Source organism: Lagenorhynchus albirostris, chromosome 12 (genome assembly GCF_949774975.1).
Source record: "Lagenorhynchus albirostris chromosome 12, mLagAlb1.1, whole genome shotgun sequence".
Taxonomy (NCBI): Eukaryota; Metazoa; Chordata; class Mammalia; order Artiodactyla; family Delphinidae; genus Lagenorhynchus; species Lagenorhynchus albirostris.
In genome coordinates, this window is record NC_083106.1 from 42,715,214 (window position 1) to 42,724,546 (window position 9,333).

Consider the following 9,333-nt stretch of genomic DNA (forward strand, 5'->3'; position numbering starts at 1 on the left):
AAATTGATGCGTGGAGAACTGAAAGCAACAAGTCATACATTTCTGTGTAAAAGACACTTCAGTCGTAAAAGGAATGGGATTTCAAAAAAGGAAGAAAAGAATAATGAACAAAATATTTAGAGAGGCATTTTCAAATACACAAGGATGAGCCAAAGGTAAGATAAGATTAGACATATCATTGAATGAATACTTATAAAATAAATGCACAGTGGATGGTTAAAAAAAAAGAAAAATGCTGTCTGAGGACTCTGGAAAATCCTTAGGCTGCCCATTTAAATGACAAAGCTAATTTCTGGGGGAAAAAAAGATCTAATTGAGGAGCCAGAAGGCAAAAATGTTGAAAAATTTACCTAAATAGTAACTCATTTATTCGATCAAATGACTGCTAATTTCTAGGCATGAAGTGTTCATAAAATGGTTATGATTTTATTCAGATAAAATAAAACTTAATCTTAAATCCATGGCATTTAAACTGATTTGTATGAGATTCTGGTAAAATCTTTTTAGACAACATAAATACTTGGAAATGTGTGAGTTTTGTTTGTTTCTGCTCAATGTGGATAACATGAAGGAAAACATGAGCTAATTAAATCAGTATAAAAAATAGCTTATATTTTTATAGTCAGTTCTTAATTTGCAGTGTACTTCAACGTATACTATTTACAGCAAAGTTGTTGAGGTCATTATTATCCTTATTTTACAACTGAAGTAACTGAGGCTCAGAGAACTTAAGTGTTTTGGGGTACAGTTACTTCTGGCTCTGATTTCAGGTACTGATGTGCCCATCAGCATTGCTCTTTTTAAACATAAACATAAATGTTGGCAACAAAGCTTGAGACAGTGCTTCAATCTGAATTATAGGAGTTCAGATGGAAGTATCACCATTCTGACATAATGTGAGAATATTCTTTAATCCCTGAAATAAGATACATTAGAAATTGTTAGGACTCCTGGGAAAATATTTAATATATACTGTTCTAAGAGAGCTAAAAGTTTGTCATATATTTAGAGTGCTAGAGTGAATAAGTACTCAGCATTTAAATTGTTTGGTTTTGGTACTTGGTCACAATTGTTTGGTTTTGGTACTTGCCTTTTTCAATGTATTTTATGGACGTGTCTTATCTATCCATGTGATTATTCCACTCATACATTTCCCAAATTTCTTAGATGGAGCCAGAAATTCTCTTGGGGCCTTTCACTAATGTTAGTTTTCTTTTCTTTTTCCTTTTTTTCCCCAGAACTTATTTTCAAGGATGCCTGGCCCATAGCAGTTAGGAAATAAATATTTATTCAATCAATAGGCCCCATGCTATGGGCCACTTGCTGCCAGCAATAATTGTGAATCCATGTGATAAAAATAGACTGCCCTGTGCTAGGTGCCTCACACATGTTATTTCCATTCATCCTTATAACAATACTACCCAGTACGCATTCTTTTCCCTATTTGCAGATGAGAAAACGAGGCTCAGAGAGATTAAGTAATTTTCCCAAATTCACACAGCTGGTAAGTGGCCAAGGCTAGATTCACACCCAGGTTTGTAAGACCAGAAACCTAAAGTTGTTCATCTCTAGATCCTTTCCTCAACAAATCAAGAAATCTGAGCAGTTTCCTTATCATCCCTGTAAAAGTGAAGAAAATAACAAGCTGTAAAATGCAGTTTTTAATGTGTTCCCTTAGGCTTAACCTGAAGCAGATCTTGCAGGTGGGCCCCAGAGATCTTAGGTCTCAGTCCAAGCTCAGGGCTTTCCCTACCCATCTGCTACTCTTTCTTCATGCCTATGAGCTGACATTTCTTGATGATTGCTCACAAACTTGCATTCTGCTGAAACTCAGAGCTTTCTAAAATGCTTGCTTGCCAGTGGCTCTTTAGAGGTTTTCCAACAGCTGAGTGCTCTGGACAAACCGCCCTCCCTCACTTCCCCCTCAGCACGTCACGCTTCCAGACTCCGCCCAGTCTGTGGGATGTTGTAGCTGGGTGGGAAAGGAGAGCAACAATGGAGGAATCTAATTTCTGAGGACCTTCTAACAAAGATCGAGATGATGGGCACGGTTGCTGAGCTGAGGTTGGACATAAAATATTTGATGATCTCCAGCTATTTTAGTGACCTCTTCCTTGAGCTTGTGAACCCTTTGTCTTGCCCTGAGAATATCTCCTGTGATGCAGCTGAAGGGGCAAGCTGGAAGTGACTGGGACCTTGGTGATGTGAAACCCAAACTAATATATAGATTGATGATTGCTTGGATTCTTGAAAGAAGAAAGAGGCCAGCCTACAGATAACCCTAGCCTTCCACCAAGACTCTATTTCCCACTTGTTAGAAATAGGACCTAAATTGGTATGAAACCACCAAATAAAAATCAACAAAAGAATGCAGTGTCCATGTTTTCATACTGGCATTGCAAACACCCAACAAGCCAATAATAATAATTTCCCAAATTTGCCTTTGGCCGGGTCTAGCCCTTTTGCCCTAAGCATGTTTCCCTCTTGATGTCATGCTGTCTCCTCTTTGGCATTTTACTAGATCTTGTGGGTCTCTGTCAAGGGCACCAGACAAGCTTTCTGTCAGGAGTTTTTCCAGGCTAGGAGCCAAAAAAGTGGCTTGGGCTTGTCCAGAACCTCCTTAACTGTTCTTTTCAGCCTCATCGGTTATAAAAGAGGTGGGAGGGTGCAGGACACAATGGCTTATGTTATCTAGTGGTTTGCTGACTCTTTATTAATAAACATATAGAAATCTATAATAAACATGTGAGTTGTCATTACCAGCATGCAGTTTATATCTAGAAGGAAGACATTAAGGGTTGGAAGTGGGAAATATCTTCCAACTTGATCTGTCTTCACCAAAGGAAGGAAAATCTTCTAGTTTTGCCAGTGTGAAAGCTCCGTCTGCAACCAGTAATCAGCCTGATATTTGAGTCTCTATGTTCATTGTGGTTTTTGCATGGTGTGAAGTCGGCTGGACTTGCACTGTAACACAGACATCACACTGGGGCTCTCAGACACAAGATGGAAAGTTGAGCTACCTATCAGTAAGCAATATTTTTAAAATCTTGGAGCCTTTTCATCATGACATCATTTGGTTTCGCAGCTCAGATTGCTTCCTAGCTGATATTCTTTCCATCCAGAGTTACAACGTGCACCTTGTGGCGCTTTGGAAATGCCTCGAGACTTTCACTCTATTTTTACTTATAAATAGATTTCCACTACCATATAAATCAATTTAAGATTAAATCACCTTGTATTAGTATCCAAAATATTACCATAAATTGGAATGTGAAATAGCTGTGATAAGACCAAACTCAGTTAGATGACACAAAAATATTGAGCAGCTAACATACCAGTTCACATTTTATTCAATTAAAAAATATTAGTTGGCTGGGTAAATATATTTATTTTAAAATTACTTTTCATTTAACTCGAGTTAATTTGTTTAGGTTTCCACTTTGTATCATTTCTTTTAGGGAGATTAGAAAATCATCATCCACTGAATCCTGGGATTATTTAGTTTGAATTTTGAATTGCCTGTTTTTCTATTGGATACCTGAAATTGGTAGTTTAGGTTGCAAAGCACAGTTCAAAAACATACAAGCAGCCTCAGAATAAACACTACACCTAAGTTTTTCATAGATTGCTTAAATCCTCTTATATTCAACTGCGTAGAGACAAACAGAGTGCCTTTAGCAAGATGAGCCATTGCTTTATTTTTAAAGCTCGCTTATGTCAACGCTTTCTATCCATGGCTAGGTTAGCCACCATTATTCAGGGGTGAGATCAGAGTCCTTTTCTTTCCTATTGCTGCTTGCCATTTTCTCAACACCTGCCTTGCAAGTGACAGCTCTGTGGGTGTCCTCATAAATTACAAATCATGTGCCTTGGTCCTGATGCCTTGGGACAGGCACAAAGTTAGAAACTGTCCTGTAACTTTAGAACTGTAGCTGCAGGATGGGACAGCTGAGTAGAGAACAGAGATGCACATCAGCAGGGGTTCTGTTAAGACACTATCAGGCCCCCTGCCTGTTGCTGGTGGACAGTTTGTCCATTTTGTACTGAAAACTGAGTAGAAGTTGTAAAATGGAAAGCAATGGTCAGCAGGCAGAGGGAATGGGAGGATGCATCTGAAATGGAGGGTTTTTTTTCCCTTTTTTGGGTAATAATCAGGACTATGATCATGTGGTAAAAATATATTCCCATTGAGCATCCTCACTTTGTTGAAATACTTATTGGATTTGCTAAGACTGATGATGACTTTCTGATATCTGAATGGAATAAGGGTTTTAATTTCCTCCTTTAAACTTTCTCCTCCCATAGATTCTGTAATAAATGCTTGAAGTAAACATAAAAATAGCCCAAAATGTAAATATATATATTGAGTAGCTTTCTTTCCACATAATCTATCCTAGGTATATCACATAACTGGTATGCTTATGAGGAAACACGATATATCAGTTAGCTCTAGCTGTGTAACACATCACCCCCAAAGCTTAGTGACTTAACAGAGCCATTTATTATTTCTCATGGGTCCACAGTTCTGCTGGTCAGTTTTCCTAGTCTGAGCTGCAATCAGCTAAACTCACTCAAGAATCTATGATCAGTAGCAGGTCCACTAGGCAGCATTGTTAATCTTGGCCAAATTCTCTCATATATCTAGGGCTTCCGTTAGAACAATTGGGCAGATCTGACTGTATTCCATACATTGCAAACTGCCCTGAGCATATAATCATTGTGAATGCTTAGGAACAGAAAGACAATAGAAAATGTGCAAAACTTTATAAAGCCTCTGCTTATGTCAAGTTTGCTACTGTTTGACTGGCTGAAGCAAATCACACAGTAAATCCCAGAGTCAGTGTGGGAGGAGAGTACAGTGTTGATACATGAATACAGAAAAAATCGGAGCTATACATGCAATTGGTCTTCCACATGTGGCAAGCAGCATAAATTTTCCATCTGAATTATTGGTGTAATAGAATGTTATGATTAGGGTTATACTGACCAAGAACTATGGAGGCAGTCTGAAAGACCCCTCTGCCACCACCTGCTCCCCCCCCCCCACCTCTGCCATCCTGTCAGGTGCTATTCCTCCACCTAGAATAAGTTTATTTATAATATTAGGAATAAGACACAAAGGTCATGTCTTTGAAATTCCTTGGTTGTATTACAATAGCAGACCTCGCTATTTCTGCCTTTTTAAATGAGGGAAAATGTTAGAAGGAGGGTTAGGGGACTCTCTTTTTCCCCCCTGCACCTGAAATATGTGTTTTCCAGGGATGGAAGCTGCAGTTGACCTGCACTGATATATATTTTTTTAATTAATTAATTTTTTTGTGGTACGCGGGCCTCTCACTGTTGTGGCCTCTCCCGTTGCGGAGCACAGACTCCAGACGCGCAGGCTCAGCGGCCATGGCTCACGGGCCCAACCGCTCCGCGGCACGTGGGATCCTCCCGGACCAGAGCACGAACCCGTGTCCCCTGCATCGGCAGGCGGACTCTCAACCACTGCGCCACCAGGGAAGCCCTTAATTTATTTATTTTTGGCTGCATTGGGTCTTCGTTGCTGTGTGCGGGCTTTCTCTAGCTGCAGCGAGTGGGGGCTACTCTTCGTGGCGGTGTGCGGGCTTCTCATTTTGGTGGTTTCTCTTGTTGTGGAGCATGGGCTCTTGGCGTGGGCTTCAGTAGTTGTGACTCACGGGCTTCAGTAGTTGTGGCTCACGGGCTTCAGTAGTTGTGGCTTGCGGGCTCTAGAGCGCAGGCTCAGTAGTTGTGGCACACAGGCTTAGTGGCTCCGCGGCATGTGGGATCTTCCCGGACCAGGGTGCAAACCCATGTCCCCTGCATTGGCAGGTGGATTCTTAACCACTGCACCACCAGGGAAGCCCTGCACTGATATTTAATAGTGCATTCCTAGGATAAATCAGGCGATTTGCTGATGCTATGCCTAGCAAGGAAAAAATTAATCAAGTTTCCTGACATATGGGTTTTACCAGGTGTCTAGTTTGGTCTTGATGATATAGGATTTTCTCTTTTGCCCCCTGCTAGAGTGGAACTAAGGCTCAGGGCCACACAGGCAGGCATGCAGTATGTTCTGATTTAGAAGCAAACCTCATCTTTTCCAAGACAGAGCAAAATTGTTCATGGACTTGATGAGCTCCACCTGCCCTGTTCTTCTAGTGTGGTAGAGGCAATTCTAGGAAATCTACTGTCTACCCGGTGTGTGTGTGTGTGTGTGTGTGTGTGTGTTTGAACTAGTAATTATATAGCGGGCAGTGCTTCTCTTTCTGGTACCGCACTCTGTCCTGGGAATCTGAAAGTTGGGTGCCAGTTTAGTGCTCTCAATATGGGGGCCAGCAGCATCAGAATCATCTGGGAAACTTGTTATAAGTGCAGATTCTGGAACCCTCACCCACTGAATCTGAAACTCTGGGTCAGGGAAGGGGTCCACCAATCTGTGTTTTAACAAGCCTTCCAGGGGATTCTGATGCATGCTAAAGTTGGACATCACTCATTTGGAGCTTCAGTAGCTGTTATGTCCAGTATGGTAGCCACTACCCACCTGTGGCTATTTATATTGACATTACTTAAAACTATTTAAAAACAGCTCCTTTTTATTGTGGTAAAATATACACAACATTATTTGCCACTTCAATCATTTTCAAGTGTACATTCACATTGTTGTGCTACCAGTACAACCATCTTCAGAACTAAAACAGCTCCTTTTTTTAAAAAATAAATTTATTTATTTTATGTATTTATTTTTGGCTGTGTTGAGTCTTCATTGCTGCACGTGGGCTTTTCTCTAGTTGCGGAGAGCAGGGGCCACTCTTCGTTGCGGTGCGCAGGCTTCTCATTGCAGTGGCCTCTCTTGTTGTGGAGCATGGGCTCTAGGCACATGGGCTTCAGTAGTTGTGGCTCGCCGGCTCAGCAGTTGTGGTTCGTGGGCTCTAGAGCGCAGGCTCAGGAGTTGTGGCGCACAGGCTTAGTTGCTCCGCGGCATGTGGGATCTTCCTGGACCAGGGCTTGAATCCATGTCCCCTGCATTGGCAGGTGGATTCCCAGCCCCTGCACCACCAGGGAAGCCCCAACAGCTCTTTTTTAAATGTCTGAAGATAGTTTTATATGCTTAATATCTACTAAAAAATTAAGTGTTGGCCAAGCTAATAAAAATTAATATAAATATTAAGAGAATGTTAATAAAATAACTCATGAGTATCTTGAAAAAAATAAAATAAAATTCAGTTTCTCAGCCACACTATGTTTCAAGTGCTCAATAACCACATACAGCTAGGGACGACTATATAAGACGGTACAAATATGGAGAATTTCATCCATCATTGTGGTTCTATTGCATAGCTCTGTTCTGTAGCTTTTCAACTCTCCAGCTAACTTTCTGGGACTCTAGGTCATTCAAGCTCTGCTCCCCAGAGTGCTTCCCTATACAATGGGCAGGGTCTTGACTTTTGTAAACTCAGGGGTCTTTTATTATCTGGGATATCTTGGACATAACGAGGGCTTCCTTTCATCCTTGTGTATCTCTTATTTGTCATCTGTCCCTTGAGGTGAGAGGTGGAAATCATGCAGCCCAGTGGGCACATCCCACTCACAGATGTTTTAATTGGCACACATTGTTTAACAATGGAATGAATCCCCATCATTAAAAATTGGGATTATTTTACATAAAAATGTAAAATTTTTCATTTCTCTCCAAAAAATTGGTATATCTGGCCACCAGGACTCCTAGCTGCCTGTAATCTGCTGGGCTGGGAAACAGGCTCCCCTTTACTTGGGTTTGCACATTCCAGTTTGCCACAGGCCTCCTCCAGCCAGTTTCCCTCATTTACATTCCCTACCTCACACCCGACTTGAAGTTGGATTGCTCCCCATGCTACACGCTTCCTGTCTTCTCTTCCCTAGCTCCTCATTCCAGGGGCCATCAGGATTCTCACAATATCTATAAAACAGTCTCTGACAAGTTCTCTGATGACCGGATGGCTTGTCATTCCTCAGTGCAATTGATTTTTTTTTTTTTTTTTTTTGCGATACGCAGGCCTCTCACTGTTGTGGCCTCTCCCGCTGCGGAGCACAGGCTCCGGACGCGCAGGCTCAGCGGCCATGGCTCATGGGCCCAGCCGCTCCGCGGCATGTAGGATCTTCCCGGACCAGGGCACGAACCCGTGTCCCCTGCATCGGCAGACAGACTCTCAACCACTGCGCCACCAGGAAAGCCCAGTGCAATCGATTTTTTAAGAGAACTTTTAACAGGCCACCTAAAATAACTGAAAGAAGCAGATCAGTAAACCAAGAGCGATACATTCACAGATGCCATCTCACTTCTGAGGCAGGATCCAAGACCCCTAACTTGCACTTGACTCAAAGCAAGGCTCCCCAGGTTGCAGTGTGGAGCCGGTAAGACTTTTCCAGCAGGACCTCCTCAGGAAGGAAGAGCACTTTTCAAAAACACCAGAGAAATCTTCTTAGGTCCCTGTAGAGAGCAGAGAAATCTGACAGAAATGTGTATAATGTAAATGGACGTCTTGAATTACGAGACAGAAGCTGGGGTTATAGTTTTAAAAATTAAAGTATAGTTGATATACAATATTATGTTAGTTCCAAGTGTATAGCATAGTGATCTGGCAATCAAATACATGAGGAAATGCCAAGTCCAATAACCATCTGTCACCAAACTAAATTAGTACAATATTTTTGACTATATTTCTTATGCTGTATATTACATTCCTGTGACTTGTTTATTTTTATAACTGGAAGTTTGTACTTCTTAACTGCCTTCTCCTATTTTGTTCATCCCCCCCACCCCTCTCCCCTATGACAATTACCAATTCGCGCTCTGTATCTGTAAGTCTGTTTGATTCTGTTTTATTTGTTTATTTGTTTTGTTTTTTAGATTCTACCTATAAGTGAGATCACCCACTATTTATCTTTGTCTGTCTGACTTATTGACTTAGCATAAAACCCTCTAGATCCATCCATGTTGTCACAAAAAACAAGATTTTATTCTTTTTTATGGCCAATATTCCATTGTATATATATACCACATCTTTTTTATCTTTTCATCTGTCAATGAACATTTAGGTTGCTTCCATAACTGGCTACCGTAAATAATATTGCAATAAACTTAGGGGTCCATATACCTTTTCAAATTAGTATTTCTGTTTTCTTTTGGGTAGTACCCAGAAGTGGAATTGCTGGATCATATGGTAGTTGTTCTATTTTTAATTTTTTGATGAAGCTCCATATTGTTTTCCTTAGTGGCTGCACCAATTTACATTCCCACTAACAGTGTGTGAGGGTTTTCTTTTCTCCACATTCTCACCAACACTTGTTATT